At 40.1% G+C, this 25,351-nt stretch overlaps 1 protein-coding gene across 2 annotated transcripts in view; it reads right to left on the bottom strand.

Annotated features, from left to right (window-relative positions):
- The window catches only part of LOC139717191 (metabotropic glutamate receptor 3-like), a 70,462-nt gene extending 60,954 nt beyond the window's left edge, over window positions 1-9,508 (bottom strand). For both annotated transcript variants that reach the window (XM_071628691.1, XM_071628693.1), the window contains exon 1: window positions 9,478-9,508. The gene's annotated coding sequence lies outside the window, so the exon portion shown is untranslated. The remainder of the gene's footprint in view (window positions 1-9,477) is intronic.
- Window positions 9,509-25,351: the final 15,843 nt, after the last annotated feature.

Genomic DNA, 25,351 nt, shown 5'->3' with positions numbered 1-25,351 from the left:
GATCAAATGCAATGCAGATATAGCATGCATATACTTTAAATCGTGTAATACAAATACGAATCTCCCTCTCCCAATGCATTTCTAAAACAAAATTCAGTGAGGTGCCAACATTTTTGCCACCTATATCAGAGTTAACCTTCACGGAACATTTTACAAAGATTTCTTTTACTGGGATACTTAAAGTATAAAGTCCAAAAGTAGTACTAGCAGTTATTGTTTCTATTCTTTGATTTCTTTAGAAATATGTTTTTATAGTTGAATCTTATCAGGTCCTATCTTACAGAACATTAAATTTCGTTTATTATTTTGAGTACTTAATTTCGCTTCAACTTTATCGTGTGTATCTGTAGAAGCATTTCCTATATCATGCAAACGCATTTGATTATACTGAGGTCTTTATGACGAAATATGAATTCGTTCATTTACTAATTCAGATATTTGCTTATTCTTGAATTCTTATAATCACTCACCAAACAACCAACCTTCCTATTTGACACATATGAAACATCATGCCTTTAATGCCATAACATTTTGTCAGCCCGACGGAGATCATTGGAACAGTTATTAGCTGTAACGGGATACACCAGGAGGGACGTCGTCCTTGTTCTAATTACAGATTTGCATTCTACGGGAGTACCCCTATAGGAGCTCAAGCCTATTCTTTAAACTGGCATTTTTAAAGTAAAAAAAAAAAGACTAGGCGTACCGCCTCACCACATGCATACGAGTGGGATGATTTTCAAGACTCTTTGCAGACCATTTTATTTCTTCCTCCTCCGCACCTCCCCTCCCCCCCCCCCCGGAAACATTGAAAGGATAATTCATAAAATACGACGACTCTGGCCATTGAGCAGGTTGACGGTAGATTTTGGAAATTCCAACTCGAGGCGTGCGATCATACCAACGTGACGCTGCAAGTAGCTTCGCGATTAAGCAGCATCACCGGGCATCCCTGCCCCTCCCTTCACATCTTTACCTTCTCTTTTTTTTCTTTCCTGAAAAGTCATCATTCTCCAGGTTTTCCAGAGAAGACACATCTCACGATTGGCTGCTACTCTAGGTGCTTCCAGTTCAGTTCAGCGGTCGCTTGTCAGATGAGAGGTCGGCAAGGTGGGATTTGCATAAGTGCCGTGTCGTCAAAAGAACGACCTTTCTCCCTTGGTATCATTCTGTGTCCCTGCACCCCTATAAGTACCTGGTAAAATCGCACAATATCGTTGTCGCAGCTGCTACAAGCATTGTATTCTTAATAACATTCTTCTTTCCATGAAAATCGACAAATTACATTACCAAACACCGAGACGGTGAGAGATAGTCGAAGAAAAGCATGAACCGAGAATGGAGGAATCAGAGACGAGGAGGGAATGAGTGATAGAGAGGTAGAGGAAGATGAGAATGAAGATGAAAATAGAGAGAGGAGAGGGGAAAATGGGAAGAGAAGGAAAGAGAGAAGGAGATGGGCGAAGAAAGTGAGAGCAAAAGACGAGTAGTAGGTCCTTTGGCTATGGGGAGTTTCGTTTTTGTAAAGGCGCCAGGCCAAGGGTTCAAGGTAATGAATGCGGTGCGGGATTGTGCCCAAAAGCTGCGTAAACAGCGCTGTGTGACTGGGAATCTTTTCCCTTATTACCCACCAGGACCACTCCTAGGAAAACGCTTCGTCGGAGAGGTCCTAAACTGATGCAGTGTGAATTCGTGGCAAACCACACCGTAGGTATGGTTTGACATTGACGTAACACTCCCGAGCGAGCGGATATGGGTGGGATTTTTGTTGTTGTTCTGCGAGCTGGTCTCTGCATAGTTCAAACACTTTGTCTCGAGAATACTGGCATAGAGTGCAGATATCTTCATGAGATAAATTGTGAAAGTTTCAGATGTCGCACTCGCTCCTTTTAATTATATTTTTTTTATCTGCACACTGATGGCACTGTTGTCATTGTTTTCTCTGTTAGGCAACTGCTTTATTCAATTGTCATTTCTGGTGGTCGTTAAAAAAAAACAATGTACGTGCTCTGCGTTTCGTTAACCGCCAAGATGGCTAGAAGTGATGTTACCAGAGACAAGATTTTTTAACAAGATGTTGTCTTTTTCCATAATATCAAGATGTCACCAGCAGTGCTTATTGGACCGATTTGCATATGAAGTATGGCGAAGCAGATCGGGACAAGATACAGTGACTTCATGAGTGTGTGTCCCTGTCTTTGCGGCCAGGCGTCCCAGTGCGGCCGGGTGGGATCGAATATTCATATGTTCAGTCGAAAACGGAGAAAGGAGGGAGTTCCAAACGCTAGATAGAGATCTTCTGCTCCCCTTTGACTATTCTAATCCTGGTTGCGATGACCTTTACGATTGCTGGCAAGTCGAAAATTGAGCCATTCCGGAATTTTGTGACAGATAGTGGCAGAAATAGGGTCAAGTTTGGCCTACTAGTATGTAACATATTCTTTTATTTTCTTTTTGTCGAAAACCCACTAATCATAAAAACAAATTCATACTCTCAGAGACATCAGCATGTCTTTCACATGACACTTTGCAAGATTGACTGGGCTAATGAACCTCCTGATGTAGATAAGAAAGTATCATAAAGCAGTCATAACATGAGGCATGGCTTGAAGTAATAGGGTTGATGGATTGAATGATGTGAAAAGTGGAAAGCTAACCATGTTATCAATCTGCAGTCAGCTCGACGAGTTATGTTTGGATATGCAATCTCGCCCAATTTTCGGTGCATTATCCTATTAACTGTAACATCGGTAATAGGAGATCACACTGACTCGGGTATACCGCTCAGAATAATGCCCATGAACTTTCCCGTCTTTCACATACTTTATCTTAATCTTTTAAATTTGACGATTATGTGATAATGCAAAGCTCAATGCCGAAATAGTGCAGGGTCACCGAAGTGATGCGCGAGGAAAATTACGCTCCTCGTTCTCATTGAAATCTGTAACGGATACGAACAGAAGCTAGAGTCCTTGAAGCAGTTTCCACGCAAAACATGAAAAGTACATCATTTGGTGTTTTGTACAGTATTTCGGGATATAGTATGTACGTATATAATGTAGGCCTGTAAGGTATTTGGTACAATTCGTGTTTAGGATTTAAGTGCGTGTCATGGTAAATGACGTCACAATGAACAAACTCATAATTGCGTCTGTCCGTCAGTTTGAAAACAAGGAGGCATTTTGTTTAAATGAAACTTTGAAATATAGTCACAGGCAGAAGGAAAGTGTTACAATATGGCGACTATGGGATTCGTTCGCATCAAATGGGAGCACTGCAGGAATAAATTTGATTAATGCGCAAACTCCAAAAAAAAAAAAAAAAAATACACCATCCGTGATAATCTCATCAACGATACTAGAACTTGCGGCTTTTAGTGGCGTCAGATGTACTACTTTAAAATGCGAACATAAGATTAATGCTGCATTTCCGCACTTGTATATGCAATGTATCAAATTTGGAGGCGAACAGTGCCCCGCAGTACAAGGATTCTTCAAAAGGTCATGCTATATTTCTGTTTTTATTTCATGAGTTCATACAAGCTCAGACAACATTTTATGAGTAAAGTCCATCCACCCCGATGAAAAACAAACACTTTGATTGGAATGATCATGCAATGTTATTTTATTTCCATGCAATTGCTATGGTTGTACTTCTCCCGTAAAAATCCTTGGATTACTTTTGCACTTAACTCATTTACGTGTTTGAATTTTACGAAGTATACTGTCATAGAAACTGAGTGTCAATTTCCTTGCGAGTTTCAACATGCTCAATACTGCGCGAACACCTTGCCCACGCTAGAAATGGAGGAACGGCAAAATGACTGATGTATTTGGAAGGGAAAAAAAAACATCACTGCTACCTGTTCACCTCACGGTTAGGAAGACATATCAAAAGCGCGCCATTTTAAATTATTGTATGTTATCATACTGCTCACAGAATCTCTATGATATAATTAACTGATGTACGAATCTCCTAAACTATTTTTGGCCTTTGCTTTGACAGGGATACCAAGAAACAACAAGTATATGTTTATATATCGTATTTCCTTTTTTCTGAGTAACACAAAATTGCAAGGTTAACAGAAAAGATAATCATGAGAGTACATTGTTTTATGTATAAAGCGTAGAAACTCGTCATACACAGATAAAGAGATGAACTACAAAACTTTGAAACTTGTTGAACAGACCCACGATTTACAGTAAGTTTAGCATCTGTCTCTCTCTAAATGAAAACTTGGCCAGCGGGTTTCTTAAATACCCCCACAACAACAACAACAACAACAGCAGCAGCAGCAACAACAACAACAACATCAACTACAACAACAACAACAACATATCAACGAAAACGTGCACATTGGAAACACCAAGCCTCTGGATACAAAGTTCCATCCGGTATTCCGAGATGTCTGGATAGGTAAACAGATGAGGCTGACCTAAACTCGGCTCAGTCATTCACGACTAATACTTGCTCATGCTTCACGTACGATCCAAATAGCTTTCTTGAGTGAGTTTATCGTAAAGTCTTTAACCACGAAAATACCATTGTGAATACAGAAATCGTACGTCAACACTTAAGTCAGCGTTCCTTTCTTACTGGCCTTTACATTTTAGTCAAGACCGTCAAGGAAGCATTGAGCATCGAACAAATGAGATGTATAGTTCCGGATAGTCGAGCTGTAGATGAATTCAATGTTTTGTCTCTTTTGAAGTCGTTATTTCGTCCACCTTCTAGGCGTGGTCTTGGTGTATAACGGCGGCGAACACCTTTTCAATTCCGCTAAGGACACGAGCTAGGCATCTTGATTTATCACCATGGTGATGGATGATGACGTCAGAGCATTGTGCTTTCTAGGCCACGGCCTTTTCGCCTGTTCACCATTACTTCCGCTATTTCTCTCACTAAAGGCGGCAAAATGACATGTTAAAAGAGTGGAAAACCTCGCCGCAAAATATCTCACCTTTCTTCTGCATCTTTTCAAAGTCTAAATGTGAAAAGACTTGTCGGAAACTCTGACCTGGATATGGTTAACTGACAGTGAGCCTTGATGTCATGTAAGCAAATTCTAGATTCGCAATTCTTCGCTCCTCCTCTTCCAGACACTCTGCCAAATGTCAAGATTGCAATCTCTGGAATGCAATCTACATTTATCATTTGAGCCATTGTCAAACTGAAATATAACTGGTGACTCTGCAAGGTGAAAAGAATCAACACCAACACAGGTGGAGATACTCCCAAGCCTATTGATTTTCAAATTCTAGAAAAGTTTCCTACACTCCATTTACAGGAAGCAACATACTATGCTGTGCCGTGCTATGGGGTCCTTCCTTTCTATAGATTCGCAATTAATTACAGCTGACCTGGTTCTATTCAATGCTGACCATTCTGTGACTTCAATAGATTCGGCGCACCGTCGGAGTGACCGTTATGCGGTATTGTGTGCTGGGATATCTACGTGTATAGGTTGCTTAATACAACAGACTTTAATTGAACTAAGTATCACGTACCATTCATGTGTTGGCGTACAAGGTTGCAATCAGCTGATCGTAACTCATACTTCAAAGTAAATATTTTGATATTCATAGGCCATAAAACATACTAGGGTAAGAGATATGACAAAACACTTAATATCGTCAAGGACGTGACATATGTTCAAAGGTATGATGATAAATTTTACTCGAATAAAAAGAAAAAATGAACTAAAACACACATGCTACGCATGTAACTTTGTTTGTACGTATGCATACATTATATACACACATACACATAAACATCACGTATAGTACATACTACCAATATAGATATAGTTTATCGCAGTGTTCCAGACACATGTAGGGCCTACATGACCAACTGCTCTTTCAGTCGACATGTAGGCCTACGCAGTAAAATAAAAGAAAATCTATCAAAATCATAAGGAATAAAGTATTCGACTTTATTAAATAAAAAAACAAAAACAAAAAACAACCCCGATGCTTCAAACTTACCTTTCGAAGCTGTACAGATTGCAAAACATGCATTCATTTACATTATATGTGTTATTGATATATATATATATATATATATATATATATATGTGTGTGTACATATATGAGGGTGTGTGTGTATGTGTGTGTGTTTTGGTCGACTGACTTCCGTTAATGAAGATCGCCAATCGAAACATTCAGCTCCTACAATGCCTGTGACGGCCTGTCAAAGAGTTTTACGGTTAAACGCTTCCAGGGGCGCCATACGGTGCGTAAACTAATTTGATTTAGTTGACTTTTTCCCATCTGACATCCGGCTATATGATTGGTTGTATTATGATTCTTTCTGTCCGTCTATTTCCGTCTCTGTCTTAAAGGGCAACTCCGCTCAAAGTTCAAGTTGGTGTAAAAAGGGCAACTAAAAGAAGCGCAAACAACCGGAAACAATCAAATCTAAAGGACTTTCCAAGTACTGAGATCGATTAGATTAAACGTGCATAGACCAGTAGACAACTGATTGATGTCTTGGTCAGACAAGTCTCCCGGTCGCGTAGATATAAATCTTGACAAATTTACAATTTGGACATGAATATGGGATATATATATATATATATATATATATATTATATTTATACATATATAGATATATATATATATGTGATATATTATAATAAACACTTGGAATCAAATTTTTCTACGGTTATGATGGTCAGCAATGATGACGATGAAAGGGCGAAAGGGCAGCTCTTGCTTATTCCTTGACAGAGACATTGCCTTGTTTTGCAAGCGTGACAGTGACCGATATTACTGTTCTAGGGAAAGAAAATAAAGCTTTAAAATATCCTAACATTCTTTTTTTAGGCAGCTTTAAAAAAAAACCTTCACATTTTAATGTTTGTTTTCGTTAACGTTATTCCGTCAATTTTATATGATCATATGGATGTTTCACGTAAACAGTGTCTATTTTACCAACACGCATATTACTAATCAATGTGCAGCTTGCCATTGTTATACTACAGTTGGTAGCGTTTTTCACAGAAACGGAGGTATTTAACGGTAAAAATCTTCAACGTGGTATACCTCAGGGTATCCTCAAACCTCATTACTTATGACCACCATAATCATCACTATGATTGCCCTGGTAATCATCATTAAGTAGTTTAGTCAATACAATAATTCGCACTCAATCTGACACACACAGACAAACAAAAACACACGCTTAAACATGGCGTACGGCTGCAAGGTATAAAATACAGCATAACATAATACTATCATTACGTTGCGTTTCGCTTTTGTTACGAAATGCTTCATAAGAAAAGAACAAAAATGTACAAGTGTATAAACATTAGGAGACATATAGGCACTGCAATTCTGTCATGATTATGGTTTAGATGGGGCTGCAGGTTTCCAAGTTTGTGTGTGTGTGTGTGTGTGTTTGCTTGTGAGATGAGGAGAAACCTCTTATCTATGAAATATGAACAAAACATGCAATTCATAGAGGAATTCACAGCTTATTTGATAAAAGTTGGTCTTGAAATGGCTGTGATATCCAAAAATAGCAATCCTAATAAAATGCGACAGGCTACGACTTTTGTTAGGATCTATTTGTGTTACCTTATCTTTTTTTTTTTTTGATATCCCAGTCATTTCAAAACCGACTTTTATCAAACAAAATTTCAATTTCCCTCAGAATATTGTATGCTCTTATTTCATAGAGTGGTTTCTAAATATCTCGCAAAACGTTCAAAGTTAAATCCTCACCTCAACCAATACTATACAGTCCCTTTAAGGATTAAGCTGAAGCTGAGATTGTGATAAGAGAAATATGAATGATAAATCAGTTCGCGATTTTGATTAGGAGAATGCCCAGTAACTTTGAGACAAAAGAGCATATTGCACAGTCCCTTGAAGAAAAAAAGATGTCCTTTCGTTTACTGGTTGAGGTTTCTTTTTTGTATGCAAGATGACAGGCGAATAGTTTGTACGCAGGTCCTATAGTAGGGAACCGGAAATTGGCTCACGAAGCCCCGAAAACTCAAGTCAATCTATTTGTGGAATTAACTACCTAAGAAAAGAGTCATGTTGGATTCCTATCGGTCATTAAGCAACTTTTCCCAAACTGTTAAAGTTGTGCTGCAGAAGACTGCATGCATATCATACACGGATGCTGCGTTCACGCCTTCGATAATCAGCTGATAATGGTTACGACTTTGTGACTGTACCACGGCTAATTTGAGAGGAGTAGAGTCTACTGAAATTTTTAAGAAACTCTTTGTGCCGGTCAATTGAATGACTAGTTAATATTTATTAACACATAGTGAAACAAAGCTTAAACATTGAGTTAAAAAGAGCATTTTAAAGTTAAGGTTGAAAAGTCATCAAGCTCCTAAAAATAGGCCGAGAAGTGTTGATGGTATAATAAATGGTATGTCCTTGATGGCAGCTATGTTAGCAGGATGATAAAATGATAAATTATAGTCGGTGGAGTGAGAAAGGCTGGGCTCCTCCTATTCAATCATTAAGTCATGTCTTTGTTATGCAAACAGGATGTCAATAACGGAGACGGCCTCATTCATCTTTGCATGAAGACACGCATTGTTGCCTAATGATAGCCGCGAGCGTCAATAATGTATTGGTTGTAACGTTCTCTGTGTGATTATCAATGCAGACACCAGCCAGGGTTAATCAGTTGGTGGTTTTGGTGATGATTACACGTTCAATGCAGGCAAGTCATTCTCGTACAGAGCATACATGGACAAGGTAGGGATACCTCGGATTTAGCAATGTCGCAGTTGTTCTTCATTGATTGTAGATTTTTAAAGAAACAATTATAAATGAGATCAATGTTTTTCTTTCCTACAAAGTGTGAGGAATTAAAGAAAAGAAAATTCCGTATTGTTTTCCTCGACGATTAATCATAGTTTGCCTGACGAAATGAAAACAAAAAAATCTCTCCGCAACACTTTACACCCTCCGCGGCTTTACTACACAAATATTGACTGTCGAACAGAATACCAATAGCACTGTTACGCGTTAAAATGATAAATTGTCAATTATGCAGCAACAAAATTTAGTGGTAGAAAGACCTCAATATCAATGCTGATCAAATATTTTCCTTTGTGCCATCAATATTTGCAGACAATTTCACTCACTGTCTTGTTCTTCTTTTGGCGGGCTATCTATCAATCAAAGCATGTCAGTATTAGGGGGGAGACTTTTGCCATTAAAATCTGACATTCTGCTCGTGGCAAAGCATTTCTTGATATTCCCTCAGAGGGCTGAAGATGACTTCAAACATAACACACATTAATGACGAAGTTTGCAATGGCGGCTTGAATTCCATGTGTCGTGTCTTCGTTTTCTTTCCTGTGTTGACCGTAAGTCAGTGGAAGACTGATTGCAGCTTGGAGCGGGCATCCAATCACGACCCATTTACCCCGTTCAGGGGATAAGACAAAAGAAACATGCATCAATTTAATTGCTGCCGAGCCTCTGCAGGCAAGTCACTACTTACCTAGGAACGCGTTGATGAATCATGGGCATCGAGTTTGACGTTTGGCAACGTGACGCAACAAACTGGGGGCTTATCCGGAAAAATTCACACTTTAACTCTCTCGAAGAGAACCAGTGACTGATGCAGAGATGAGAGGAAAAGGATCACATTGATCCATAGATTGTGTTGACAAGGGGCAGCCAAGCGGGGCGTTTAGGCTCACCTCTCTCAATGTTGTTTATGTGGCCTCACATCAAACACGCTGGCTATATATAGCAATACTCCACCCGCGCTGTAAAGTCCTTCCATATCTCTTCATTCAATTGTGGATCGTTATGAACGGTTCCGTTTACACATACTAGAGCAGTATTGTGGTCCTCGTCGCGTGCTCGTTCTCCTCTTCTCTGATTACCTTTCGAATGAAGCCCGGAAAAGGAAGACGAGACAGTATCAGAAAACCACGGCGGAGTCTCCTCTTCCCGACGTACACGTTTCAAGCCCGGAACATTACCGGCAAACAGACAGAATAACGTTTACCTATCTACTTCATAATTGGACTGATGGATTGGAGGAGTTGGAGAGTGAATATCCCAATTTTGTTCCATTTAATATGGAGGCATAGTGAGCTGATTTGCTCACTTTTGGTCTACACAGGGTTCTGTTTTGTTGTTGTTCAAGTTTTTCCTAATCTGGCTCTGCCTTCCAGGAGGTTCATTAATTAGTTTGATTTCAGATTCATTTCGATTTTCATGATGACATTACTATTTCATCGAAGACTTTCATAACTAAACAAAATCAAAAGAAAAATAAATACTGACAAAGTTTGGCTGTTAGATATTTACGCGCTCTTTCCACCAATCAAAACCGCACGTCATCATCTATCATGTCACGTTTTCTTTAAAAAAAAAATGCACAGAGGTACATTATAATTGCATTCATAACTGTGTATCTTCTCCACGAGAGGGTTTATATCGTCAAATTTAAGCATAATACCTAGGTGAGTGGTTGAATGAACTAAAATTTTCACGAAAATTCTGGGAATGACTGTGCAGGCAATGTTTGGAATGCAGTTAAACTACACAAAATAAACAATACCGTTTATATGGGATTGAAACGGAAACACACCTGTGATGGCATCATGTAATTTATGAATGAATAATCTAGTAAAAAAGAAAATTATGGGGTTGTTGCAGTTTTGTTGAATTGAAGATGAGCAGAAATCCATGACTTACCGCCGAAAAAAAAAAATCCCCTAGAAAATAGACTGCACTGCCCACGGAGCATACAATGAACTTTGACCTTATGAACCTTTCCTTTGCTTTACATTAGGCCAAAGGTAAAATCATCAGTTGATAATTGACGACAAAATTTGAAATAAGATTAAATTACTTGATTTTACGTCTACTCTCAGTAAACTGTAAGATTTGAGCCACGAATAGCCTAAACCGACTCGCATCATGGGGGAAATTGTTAACAGTTTGTATTGGAATGGCTTTATTAGTTTCGCACTTGCTGTCACTGTAATGTCAAACCAATCGATATTTAGTTTACATCTCCTCTCATTATGCCTTTTGTTGATTTTACCCTGAAAACCCTCAGCTGGTTCAACCTGATTCGTTTGTAGCTCAAATTTTCTGCAGAAGACGAGAGCATCCACGGAGATGAAGTCCTGGGGGGAAAAAAAGCAGAACGGCAACCAAGATGTGTAAAACCACCCGCCAGTTCAGTTGGCGAAGACATCAGGCGGATTTTGTTCTTATGGCGTGATTTTGGCCTGACCTTAATAGCCTCAACAGCAGTGGTTATTAGGCCCCCACTCCAAATCAGTTTTCCCTGCAACATTTGCGGGGCTATCTATGGGGCGAGCCGACAGTAGACTTCATGGAATCACCTTCAGATGGGAGGAAACTTTGTATAGAGGAGCGTTGATCGAGCGCCGCGTCTAAGCCAATTGTCAACGCGTTTCATCAACGTCAGGTAATCCTCACACGGGAACGCATTGCGTGGAAGAAAAACGCCTTAATTGCTTTCCCCGTAACAACAACAAATCAGGGCTCTTCAAGGTGGAGAAATGATGAAGTCAAACTCCAACAGAGTATCTCTCTCCCTCTATTCATCTCTTCATCTCTCTTTTTCCCTGTGTCTCTCTTTCTCTCTTTCTCTCCCTTTCTTCTCCTTCTTCCCAACTACTTTGAGAACCTCACGATTTCGTGAACACACAATTAATCGGATTGATCTTTATCGTCACTGGCATTCGAAATGAAGCAGCGGCTGAGGCTGAGCCTATCACTTCGGCCCCCTCAGAGCTGAATCTGTAGATCCGGTTTTCTCCGTCTGAACGGCCTCCTACTGTCGACGCTCATGATTGGACGAGAAACGGGAAATTGTTACCAACATCGCAGTAGTCTTATTTTATTTTTGTAGTATTTTGGCCTTGTATATCAGATACCTGGCTGTTGTTTTTTTTTTTTTTTGTCGTATTCATCAGACTTTTCAACTGCATCAATTCATTCATCTCATTTCAATGTTCTTTCACATTCCGAGCAGAAAAAATATGTTTGCAACTCCACCCCCCCCCCAAAAAAAAAAAACAAAAAAACACACACACACACACACACTCTTTATTGTACTTGTTCTGATATTACTTTCGCCTTTAGCGCTTGTTTCACTAATCTCAAATGATGTTAGATACCTTCGGTCAGACCGAATTCAATATACGTAATTGACATAATAATACATGAAGAACAGGTGGTAAACTACTTGAAATAATCATAGTAACGTATTGACGTAGTTATTGATATTTATTCAGAGTTCTTATGAAAAATTGATATGCTTCATTCAAATTGATAATTACAACTGCAAGAAACCAGAGGAGCTGTCGGTCAACTACAGTAAGGTGTGAGTTAACCACTTCTTCTGTGAAACAAAGTTTTGAGATGTTAATGTACTGCTGAATTGGAAGGGGAACACTATCACCGGAAAGGTGAGGTGAGTCGGTTACGACGGACTGCGCAAGCACTGACAAAAGAACAACAACAGCAGCAAAAAACGACCCTTGGCTGAGAAAGCCAACAGAAGGACATGCGAAATCCAACCATTCATGTTAAAAGTCGGAATTCGTCTGCAGTAGTCGTGTGTCTGCCACTCGAGCCCCGCCGAGCAAGCTAGAGGGTGACGTCATCGGTGAACAGACACAAAACTTAAGCGCCTCTTTCGAAAAGAGGAGAAAAAAATGGTGTAAAGGACCAGACCTCCAACTGCTCCCTGGAGACATGAAGTGGAGAACCCGATACGTTGCGGAAAGGGTGATCATGATTCTCTGTACCATACCCTCCCCGTGCGCCTCCTCCTAGCTTTCCTTCATTATTCCACAGTAAGACGCAAGATACTGTGATCAGCTGTGATATTGTTTGCCTGTACATAAGGACCTGGGAGACGCTACTGTGTCTGTTTGCAGCTCTGGTGGACAGTCTGGAAAATCTTCACAATTCTGGACACTTTGGTTAGAAGATTCATCCTGGGTTCACCCGCAAAATCATCTCCAGTTTAGAGAACATGTCGATACTTTCTTGTCATCTTACACCACTTTCAATTTGTACCCGTATTAGTGGCTCCACACCGAAGTGACATTGTGTCAAGAGACAAAAAATATCTTTAAAACCATCAATCATATCGTCTGTCAGCAATGCGTTGACGTTCTAAAGTAGGTCCGGGAAGATTTCATCGTCTTGGGTTGTAAAATAAACATTGTACGGCCGATCATGAAAGATAATAATTCTGTCTTCCAAATGGCACAGTTTTGCTTCTCACATGACGGCATCAGGAGTTGGTCTGTCGAACCATTCCTGAGGGTTACTTGGGAGTGTAACGCCTCGGAAGGGATTTCATGCGTGTGGGTGAATCTTGTCCCACCACTCAAAATAGCCGACGGCTTGGCTGAACAATGCACTTAGTGGTTACTTTCCACGTTGCTGTTTGTGCCAGTTTACTTACCCTAGGCATGGTAATTCCCATTGAAAGAACAATATTATCAAGGCGTGTGTTTTTCTGTGTCTCTTTATAGCGTATTGTCTTTTTTTATTCGTATCTTCTGAAACGAAACGCAAGATCTAAATAAACCACTCAGCTAAATAATCCATTCACCTGTTTGCCACTACTACAAATGATCTTAAATGTACACACACACACACACACACACACAACAAATTGCAAAATAACAATATCAAAAGCTGGACACGTGGAGATTACGAGCATGTGAGAGCGAGAAGAAACTCAGTGTTGCATTTGAAAACGAATCAAGGTAGCCTTTAGCAAAGTCACTTACCCGCGTAAAAAAAAAGTAAAAAAAAAAAAAATCACAAGCTGATTTCTGGGACTTTGATCATATAAGATTTGATATCGTCTGGCAACAAGGTCATTGCTCAAGGCCACTGCCATCAGGTACTATACAATATTAAAAGAGTATATTCAATCAGCAACGAGGAGTAAAAAAAATATATATATATAGAAGAGCCAGCGTACCGTAGATGACAATCAATTTGTTTAATGGACATTAATATAGAATGCAGTCGGTGATGTATAGCACATAGTAACACAACTTACATAATTTATGTGAGCATGACTGTACTGTCATGAGTGTTGAGCACAGTAATGGTACGTTGAAATGTTTGGCGTGCAGCCTTTCCAGTATTCCAGAGTTCGCTTATGGGGTATCTTCGTTTTTAGCTCATTTCGTATAGTCATACTTAACAAGAATGTACAATGTATAATGCTCTACATTCACTTCTTATTTTCGTCTTTTTGTCAACAAACACCAGAAACGACGTATATTTTGTTGCAAATATTTTGGCAACTTATTCCACTTCTCCGGCAGAATCAAACAACTAATTTCTTTATAGCATCCAGCGTCGTATCTGTCGAACGTTTTTTTTTTTTTTTTTTTTGGGGGGGGGGGTTGATTACTGTGGTCAGTGGTCACTTTCGTAAGCACGTGAAACAAGGGGAGACATACGTTTTCATGTGTTTATTATCTAAATTCGTATTGTATATATGAAATCTACGAAACAACTTCCGAAACATAAGTTGGAAAAGACATTGGCATTGTCTGTCCGTCTGTCTGTTCATACCGTCGTTGTATTCTTTGTATTTCTCTTTCTTCATTTCTGTGTTTACCTCTATGTCAACTATCTGCTCGCCTGGGGTTGTCATTCATGATTAGAGCGTCTCTCGGCTTCTCTTACCCCATTATTTACCCTTGTTTCTGACAGATAAACAGGTCGAACTTTCATAGTTGTTTGATGGAGCTACAAGCATGGTTGTTTCGTGACCCAATTTCCCACGCGCTGCCGTCCACAAAATGGCACATTCAGCGACGTGTGCCACGGCCTACCTTCGATGTTGTGTATCAAATCGTTGGATTGGTATAACCCTGGTATTACTGTGTCTCCAATTAGTGTAGCAAACTCACTTAGGGCTCTCTCCAATCACTAACCCTACTCTCATTACCACCCTGGGCAGCGAACTGATGCAAACTGCAGGAAATCTTAGCCCTCAGCACCCTGCAGTTACCTCGCTTAAAAGCGGTAACCCTAGACAAGTAGCGATATCGTCTGCATGGTGAAATCAAAGTCCCGGTGAGCACTCGCCGCTTCCACGAGCGGATCCTGAAAGAGATTTGCGAGTAAAATGCAAGGCATTTTTACTCTGCTCAAGCCCTCTTGCGGTACAATATTTAGCTTTTCATTGCGTCACCCGATACCCCGATACTATCAAGCAACTTCCTGCTTGTTTTTCTTGTAATGTTCACCTTTAAATGCACAAGGGTGGCAGAAAGAGACAGAGAGGGGGTGGGGTACTGGGGGAGAGGAGATGGATATGTCTGCTTGAATCTCGTTAGGAGTCTGTATGCTAAACATGAGTCGTGTTACCAGGATTATCACCAGCCGTTCAATCACCGCTGATCAGGGGACTGTGACGGGTAAGTCATTTGTCACGGACAATCACAGACTGAGTCCATTATGTTAATTCCCATTCTACTCATGAACCAAGGGCTGGTAGATATACACGGTTTCAGCTCCCCTCAAATCATGTTCTTGGTTCCGTCACTGTAAACAAACAATACTCCTCACATGCAATAACCAAAGAAAAACACTCTTCGTTGAAAATCTCTTTTTAAACAAAGACTCTTCTTATAAGGCTATCCGCAACAAACAAGTAGAAAAGGTCAGTGTTGGACATCTTATACTGTCGAAAAATAAAACAAAGTTAGCTTCTTTCTTTCCTTTTCATCATCTGCCATTAGATACCGAATCAGGCGTCACTTTTCAATCAGAATAGTTATTTCATATCTTCGGAAGATAACACTGACCTGTCTCTAAGACGTTGAGGTAAAAATAAACAGAATTGACGTGATGCTGTATGATATGAAGGTTACTTTGATATTATTTTGCATTTATAGCCATATACTTTGCCTATTCACTAGTCTTAGCATGTATCAAAAAATCAATAACACGTCGCGACGTGCAAAGAAAATAGCTGGAAGTCTAGAAGAAAGACTGAAAACTGCTGGTGAGTCAAAGTAATATCTGTAATTCGTTATTCTGTTGAATTTTTTTCTCACTTCGCAACTGCGTGATTTCCGAGGATATGCACCTTTCCACCTCTTTTTATCTCTTCCTCTCTTCTCTCTCTCCCTCCATCTCAATCTCTCTCTATCTCTCTCTGTCTATTGGACAAGGTGAGTGCTGACTGTAAGGATATACAGGCGAGCAGTAAAACTTTTCTCAGAAAAACATAATTCCTTGATATCTGCTCCCTTTTTATTTCGCTATATCATCGTATGTCAACTTGAAAAAGACTTGAAATGCATCCTTTGAAGAAAAGTGACTTCTCTCTCAAATGACAGTTTTATTGTTGAAATCATTGCCAGGATAACGAAAACTGCTAGAAATGCCGGCCTATCCTTGCCACTGATTTATTTGATGCAACCAAATTTACATCCTAATTCAATTTACGTATCCAGGCTGCGCGCAAGGTAGTTTTGGGGTCGTTGACATTCCATCAATCTCATTGATCGAGCTCTTTTCCCTCCTCACGTTTTATGCCCCTCTTTCTCCTCCCCCTCCCCCCCCCCCCTCTCTCTCTCTCTCTCTCCCTCTCTCTCTCTCTCTCTCCCTCTCTCTCTCTCATTCTCTCTCTCTCTCTCACTCCCTCTCTTTCCGACACTCATCAAGGGAGGGGAAAAAGAGGTAAGAACGTTGGGAGGAAGACACATCGTAGAGATAAATGTATACATGCATATAATTCGCGAACGTTAGCTGTTACTGTTAGTGCCTGACATGTCTGTACATTTTAAGGAATGTCAAAGCAGATACCATGCTGATAGCCAAGCTCTGGAAGTTGATACAGTTGAATGAGCTACTTTGTTATTAGCTCGTGTGCACACTGACACAAATGATTTTACCTCCTTCTCAGCTGGTTAGACACTTCACTCGTTCTCAAAGCGACATAAAACTTATGGAATTCATGTTCAAACAAAGAATGAAGTTACGTAGCGGGTGACCAGAATGGTCTGTCAATCAACAATTCGGCAAGAATCCATTTCATTGCTATGCATCGAAGCATGAACAAACTTTTCCTGTCAATATTGCCACACACTAGGCATTTATGAAAACTTTGTTGTTATCATTTGTACATGCTATGACAAGCACCATTTATAAGGAATGACATGAGTAATCAGTATATCACAGATGCTTATGTCAATGAGTTCAAAAACCAACATGCCTGTCTGCCTGTTAGTGCAAATGACTTATGTTTTTTTTTTTTCTGTTCATGCGCGAAGTGGAACTACAAACTGACTTAATGATATGGTTTCTCGTCTTTTTTCTATTCAACCAAGTGTAAGTAACTAACACCACTGATTGCAAGTTTCTGGTAGTCTTCAAAAGAGTAATTGCCGATCGTCTATGTTTGAATTTCCTAAGTGTGCACTAGGTGAGCTGGAGTTAGTTTGGTAAAGACAAAAGGTTCTTTTGGGCAATAGTGGATGTCACTTGGTAGGTCTTGGCTATTCATCTGATTACCTCTTCTTCTCCACTCCTTGCCCCCCTTTTTTGTTTTTGTTTTTGCTGTTTTTGTTAGTTTTTATCTCCACGGTCGTGCAGGGCCATTCCTTACCAGTCTGCCAGCGCGTGAGATGCACTTTTTTCCAGCTCCCGCAACCCTCGAGCAAGCGATGATTTTCTCGCCTCACACTCAGGCGAGCGTTTTACACCTGACATAACGTGACAGTCATAGACGCATTTCCTAACTAACTCTCAGCGGTGACAACCAGGTGCGGGGATGCGTGGGCGGCAGGTGTTACGGTACAGGTGTAGGCTAATCTCGCGGTTGCCAGCCACATTGCATGGCCCATCAATAACACTGGCTCCTACAGAAGTGTCCCTTTGCACAAAATACTGATCACAAGTGTAGATACTATGAGATGCATTGGTACTCTGAGTAGACTACATTGAGTAGACTCGGATGTATTGACATTCGTATTTGTCATGAGCTCTCTCCAAAAATCCCATCTTAAAATAAGGTATGTCTTTTTATGTTTAACTTATTCATATTGACAGATCTCTGCCACAAAGATGAACTTATAATATTGCTCTGTCAACGTACATCCGGTTTTCAGGGGGATTTCGTCTCGTGCGGAAACGATGTTGCTAATCATTTATTATGATCGTCAGGCAATAAGAAGGTATACTACTAGACCAAGTAATGTACTTATGTATACTTTTTCTCTTCAGGCGTACTGTTTCTTATGCTTACGTTCGGATATCTGGACTTGCGAAGTTCGAGGACAGTCGTTGTTGATATCTTTGACAAACCCTGGAACAGTTTTCTCCCTGTTTGGGAAACCTTTGTTGTAGCAATAGACAAATTGCCTAGTAGGGCAGTTTCCAACTATTTTTTTTCACTAAGAACCTTGTAACAAACTAGCGCATTCACCTATGCATACTCAATAACATTCAGTACCTGGAATTTACTTTGGACACACTAGTTGGTGTTATGTCAAGTCAAGCCTCAGGCAATAGATCGCTTCTGTAATGGATTCCTGCCTAAGGAACTTAATTCGGAGGAAACAGGTAAATGAAATGCTTCGTTACAAGGCTGTAGGATAAGCAACATCCGTGAATTGTAATACATTACAGAAACAGTCTAATATTAGCCTCGGGCAAGATTTCTTAGTTGTTGTCGAAAAAGTCTTTGTTTTGAAGGTATGCATAGACCATGAATAAAAGTACTAGATAAACTGACAAACTGAACGGCTGTTGTGGATTGTAACTGAGTAGGAAGTTTGCATAATTGCCAAAAGATTCAAATACTAGAAAGAAAATAACCAAAGAAAAAAAACACGTAAATGCAATGTTTCAAGAATAACTTACTTTTGTGAATCCCTGGGGGGTTCCAAGGGAGAACAAAAGAACTTTCAATGGGTCATGCAATGAGCTAGGTGCGTTGCTATGTACTGTTTTGTTAGGCATGGCTGAAGCCCCCAGTTAGAAATTACCATAAAAAGTAGTATCCAAACCGAATTGGTCTATACCTGCCGAATACAAATGAGTTGTGAACATGGGTGATTGATCAAGACAGTCTACACGAAAGAGTTCAGTGCCCGCTACGCAATGACTAAGTAATAGCGGCTGTTTGTAAGTTTTACAAATAGCCTGCTAAGAAATAATTTCAATGTCATATCATTAAAAAAAATCCGTGCTGAAATGACACAGGTTCGATTTCACGACACTATGTAGATATAAAATTCTTGCATATTACGTGAAACAAATTGCGCCACCACTACTATCATGGCAATGGTAGGCTCCTTGAAACTGCCCAAGCTGCATGAAGCGAAGAGTGACATTGTCTGTATCGCTACCATTTGTCTAACTTTAATATTCAATCGAGAAAGAAAGTGATACAATGCAGAACAACTTTAGGCATGTTGTTTATGTTCGTTATTTCGAAGGTTCGTTAATCCGAAAATGAAATATGGTTTGTTATTTCGAAGGTCTGTTATTCACACTGAAAGACACAAATTCCGTATACCTAGATGTTCGTTAATCCGAAAATGAAAAAGGGTTTGTTAATCCAGACATTTTGTAGCGTCATTCCAATGGCTCGTTAATGCTTAATCTGAAAATGAAAACAAGGAACGTACTAACGAACCTTCGGAATAACGAACCTTATTTCATTTCTGGATCAAGGACCATTTGGAATAAAGAATCTGTAGAATATGAACCTCATTTCATAACGAACGAACTGTAACCGGCGTGTTACCACCCATAAAACCCGTCATAGCTCACGAGTCATCATTGCTACAACAGAGGCCTATTCAACGTTAGCCAACATTGAGAGAGTGAAGGAAACGGCTGAAGTATATTCATGCACTCTTTCTTAATGTCATCACCATTTGTTCCAGTTTATTACATCTATGGTCACAGGTATACATCATATCCACGGGGTATTCTTATAAGATCTGCTTGATATGCGTCCCAACCTACCTATATCGGAAGAGTCAGAGTTACAGGTTGCACTCATAATCCTTAGGTTTCTTTAAAACATATAGATAATTCATTCTTCCCGTCACAAAAGATGGATTACTGGCATTTGGAATACGACGGGATAGATCAGTAAAGCATGGCCGAGATTGAAAATATGGACTGTATTGGGCAGATTATGTACTGTATTATTTTATTTCCACCTTCATGGGGGAGAAGACAGCAGCTTGAAGTTCTTGGTAAATTAGCTAGGTTCTGAAAAAAAAAAGTGCCGGCAGCAAAACTAAAAAGACAAGTTATGACGATCAAACAGGTTTCCGTACCCCTCCCCTTTCAGAGGATGTATTTTTTGAAATCCCCCCCCCCTTGTTACCTATTATCTAAGTATTAAACATGTGAATACAATATGGCATTATTACATGTGTGTGTGTGCTTGCGTATCATTATAGCTATTGTTATGAGATCATTGTATAACTTGGATAGGACGTAATAAAACAATTCCTGGAAAAAAGTGTGTGTGTTCGTGTGTGTGTGTGTGTGTGTGTGCGTTTGTGTGTTTGTGTGTGTGTGTGTGTGTGTGTGTGTGTGTGCGTAATATTGGGTTGTGCTTCTGTGTGTACGACGGAGAGGTATCGAACGAGGGAGAGAGAAATAGAATAAGAATAGAGACTTCGAGAGTTTGCAAGAGGAGGGAGGGAGATGGACAGAGGAAATATCTGTGTTTGTAATGTATCTGTGTGTGTGTGTGTGTGCGTTTGTACACAAACGTACTGGATAATTTCAACGGGAAAGTTTGATGACTGTTCGTAATATTGGTCGCAGGGAAAAAACAATGGTATAAAACTACACCACCAGACATAGCAGCTGGATGAGCGGTGGTAGGAAATTCTAGTCGAACTCTTGACGTAACCATGGCTGAGCGACGGGTGAATGAACATGGTTTGTATTGAGAGCGAGAAACAATCCGTCATGATTTGATTGTGAGAACTCAATTGTGGTTGGTAAATTTTGTTTGTTTCTGTCTGTAGACAGTGCTGAATAATATTAAAAAGAGCTGGACTGGGAAAATGACACACACACATTAAAAAAAAAAGATACTGCAAGACTCCCTGACGTCACTGAGATCCCAGTAGTCTTCGCTCGAAGAGTCGGAATCGAACCGTTCATCATATTCACCAATTGAAAGTGACATCTCCCACTCCCACCGAACAAAGAAAATGAATTTATGGTAATTGAGTCTCTAAGGTGATTAGCTCTGTGTTGGAGATTCGTTTTCGGCTGGTGAATTCTCGTTACCCAGGAGTACAAGGTGGTTACCCAACTTGACAAGCCGTAATGAATCGGGGATTGATATTCCAGTATCGAGATATGGATGATGCGCTCTCTTTCTGTCTTTTTCTTTTAAATATGAATTCTGATGTAATGCGTAATGCAATTTACTGTTGCTATAATTTTTCATTGTTCTTGATTATTACCTGTATTGATAGATGGTCTCGCCAAAAATAGATTAGATCATACATTCGGTGCAAATAAGCAATCTGCTGCATGAAATGAAGGCTTTGTTCTCTATATACAAGGAAAGCAAAGGTTTGTTTTTACCTTGAACGCGCATCAAACAAGCGATTGTGTCGTGTTACTTACTCTGTTGGATTGTGCTTATGTCGTGTCATAAAGTATTCTTCGTTTTCATGTATTTTCATAGACTTGATTTTCCTTTTTTATGTTTCTCTTCTCGTTTTTACAGAGTCGATGACTAAAGAATGAGGGGAAATCCAAGGGCGATTGTGGGTTCTCTCGAAATCAACAGAATCACGTAAAACACGACCAGGATCTGCAGGAATTTGCTAAATCTGAGCGTTTTTGTCATGCAAGACTTGACTTTCAGTTGAGGCATGACAGTCACGAGTGGTGGTTTAAGCAAGTACAACAACCCCCTTGGCTTACCCGACTGAAATCCCACCAATCTAATCCAAGGTGTGAAGGTATTGACTACAGGGAAGGACAACTAACCACAGCTCGTCCGGCCAGGACCTATTACCCGCGCTTGGCTGAGAAACAGGTGCACACCAAGAAAAAGATAACTCTATCTCGACACCATCGTCCCCACAGAGGTGATCAAACTATTCCCTCTTTCGATATCGGCATTCAATACCTTGCTGGAAGAATTCTAGCGCTCGTTCAAGACTGACCAGAAATCAATATTCTTCCATGAACGCGTGGAAGATTTACATGGCTCGCATCGCTGTCTCAGGAAAATCTTTGCTCAGCCGAACTATCTTAAACTTTCACGACGTGTTACATCACCTCGCGGTATCATTGATGGCACCTTATACCGGAGACATTGTACTGTTAATCCACATCGTGTTCTCGTATCTTCGCAACTTTAAGATCCCTTCTCGATACGGGGAATTGTATCCATTGTGAAGTTCTGGGCTTTTCGGCATCAGAAGAGATGCATGTTGACTATGTCCAAAGGGCATTTTCATAAAAAATAGGTCTAACATGACTTTTCAAAGCAAAACCTGAAGAATAAAACCGCGACCTAAAGATAATTTAGGCTCCTTGGAAATTTCTAACAGATGCCACACTTTTAGGGCAGAATATGAAATTCCGGAAGCGTAGATGAAAACAAGTCAGCGTGGATTTAGGTCACTTGGGATATCATCTTGCGAACCATTTGAAATGCATGTAATCTCCGGAAGGAGTGGTATTCCGTCTACTGGACTTTGCCGGGATTATTTTCATATTGTGGTATCATATTTCGGATTATCATACTATCTATGGATACCTTGAAAACCTACAAAATATAGTATTTCTTGATTTCTAACCTCGTGTTTGGATGTAATTCATTTGTAAATTGTAAACTGAAACCATCGTTTCTACGCTGTGGGATAATGCGCAAATTTTCCTTTAGCATCGCAGATAGTAGACAATTCTGGTGGGCCATGAGAATCTATGGGCATTTCTATTTCAAAGTGTGTAGTGAAGCAACGCCTCGATGTCAGTGTCTTCCGTTTTGAGAGTGCAAAATAGATATCAACAGTGTAAAGACAGATTTATGTTTTACTTTAATATATCAAACACAATGACGTTACTTTCCTGCCGGCATTAGTTCGTCACTGACTGTATGTTAATGCGATAAAACACAACCTTTCCCCCTCTATGTTGTCTAAGGCCTTTTCTGTTTCTCTTTGCAATCACGAGTCTTTTTTTCTGTGTGTACGCGTTTGTGTGTCTGTTTGTGTGTGTCTGTTTCCGAGTGTTGCAGCTAAATTCTCCTTTGCTCTTCATGATGGAATATTCATTTATTTCCCTACCCCCCCCTTCCGTCCTCATGCATGTCATATTCCCACAAGCAAGTCATCAATCTAATTCGTTTTGCCATCAGCTGATTACAGAATGAGAGAAAATGAAGTTTGAATTATTAACACATGCGTAGTCATAAGCATTCTTCCTGAGATCCTTTTTTTCCCTATCCATTACTCGTCATGCTCAGTGTTGGCTGAAGTATTGCATACCTGGGGATTAAATCCCTCTTCCATGTCTGTACCAATGGAAGTGTCTCCTCTTTACGTTCCTCTTCCACCTCCCTTCACCTTTTCTGTTTTTTATGTTCCTCCGCATTTCTGTTTTATCTTCTTGATCTTTTTCATTTTTCTGCTCCTTTCTCCTCGTATACAAGGAATGACTTTCTCACAAAGTATAATAAGACATTGGATCTGAAAGCAGAGTGAAGCGAAGTATATTAAAGCCCGAGTTGATACTAAACAGTATGAATCATGTCTGACAGTTTATTTGATGTTCCAGGGCACGTATGCGACCCAATTTGTAAAAATGTCGATGGGTTAAACGAGGAAAGAACCAACGACCCCCTTCGCTGAGCCCTGAAGGGACAACTAAAGACTCACATTATCACAAATGATAGTCATACTACCAGTCAGATGTTGGTGAAGAGGATCGCGGGGTATCATTGAGAGCCTGTTTGAGAGGGCTTACAGTACACCTGATGGCAAGATGGACATGATAATTATGATTGACAGTGAAAAATCACACTCCTTGATGTATCCTTCCTTGTGACTTCAAGTTATTATGATGGTATTCCTCTCTAATCACTTTCATAGTAATGGAAAGCGATGCTCCATCATCAATTGACTCTACACGGCACAATCATGAGCCCCCCCCCCCCCCCCGGCCGTAACTGTGAGTCCCAATCGTTGTATGTCGAAGTAAAAATAAAAACACAGATCAAGAAATGGATCGGTAGATCTCAGAGGTACCCTCGGCGCTAATTTCTTTAGTGCTCTCTACCAATGGTTACACTATTGTGTGCATTACATACTGTACTTACATACGTATATACAGAGACACGTATACGCATGATGCACATATTTATTTATTTATACGTATACACCTGCTGGGTATATATTTGCATAAGAATACAAAGATGTGCATGATATATATGTAGACACAGAAATATATTATCAAATTCAGTGAAATATGTAAATACAATGTCTTCTATATTGTGTGCGCTTTTGTAGCTGCAATGTGATGTGTTTACGTTAAAAGCGGCAAGATTTTTAACGTAATATATGCAGTATTCGTCCATTCGTTGTCTGTAGCGGTTTCCAGGAACCGCCGACTCACATTTTCCATCTAATTTGAGCTCTACTGAAGGAAAAGCTTGAAGAACTAACGTCCCCGTAACACCATGCCCGGTAGCGCCATGACAGACCTTTTTTTATTTCCTGTAAACATAATTATTGACGCAAGAATAGCAAGAGAAATTGCGCATGATTCCAAGATAACCCAGCTTTTCTCTCCGACCGGTCAGAATAAGGTCGATGCACTATCGTCCGGAGGCCCTTAAGGACCCTCTGTGAAGGAAAAAAAAATGCCGGGGGATAAAAAGAATTAAGGTAGGCCTTTTCCCGCGCTTTACTTCTGTTCAGATAAGTTAACAGCTTTTACCCTAACTGCCACCCTCACTGGTGCTTTGGGTATTCGGCACGCCTCACACAGCGGCAAGGGACTGCACTGAGGTTTTACTCCTGCCATACTACCAGTCACATTCCATTCTTCTCAGCCAGTCATGTGCGATTCGCCAGTGAATGTGACCGTTGGAATTGCGTACAGTCTTTGGCACGCACCGTTGTCATGGTGAACCAAATGCCAAAATCACTCTTTGTGCCCTTTTAAAAGGCTTGGGAGATGTAGTGACGTAGAAGAATGACTCACGACGGGTTTTTTTTTTTTTAATCTCTCCTAGATCTTCCAACGTCGTCCAATATCGGTAGAAACAGTCGCATTTCATTGTGTGTCTATCGGTGGACTAGGCAAATACCAATAAGAGCTCA

Source organism: Diadema antillarum, unplaced genomic scaffold (assembly GCF_040938485.1).
Source record: "Diadema antillarum isolate AM-2024a unplaced genomic scaffold, OU_Dant_1.0 scf00000072, whole genome shotgun sequence".
In the NCBI taxonomy this organism is placed as follows: domain Eukaryota; kingdom Metazoa; phylum Echinodermata; class Echinoidea; order Diadematoida; family Diadematidae; genus Diadema; species Diadema antillarum.
Note: the sequence above shows the minus strand (reverse complement) of the source record. Positions and strands in the feature narration are given on the sequence as shown.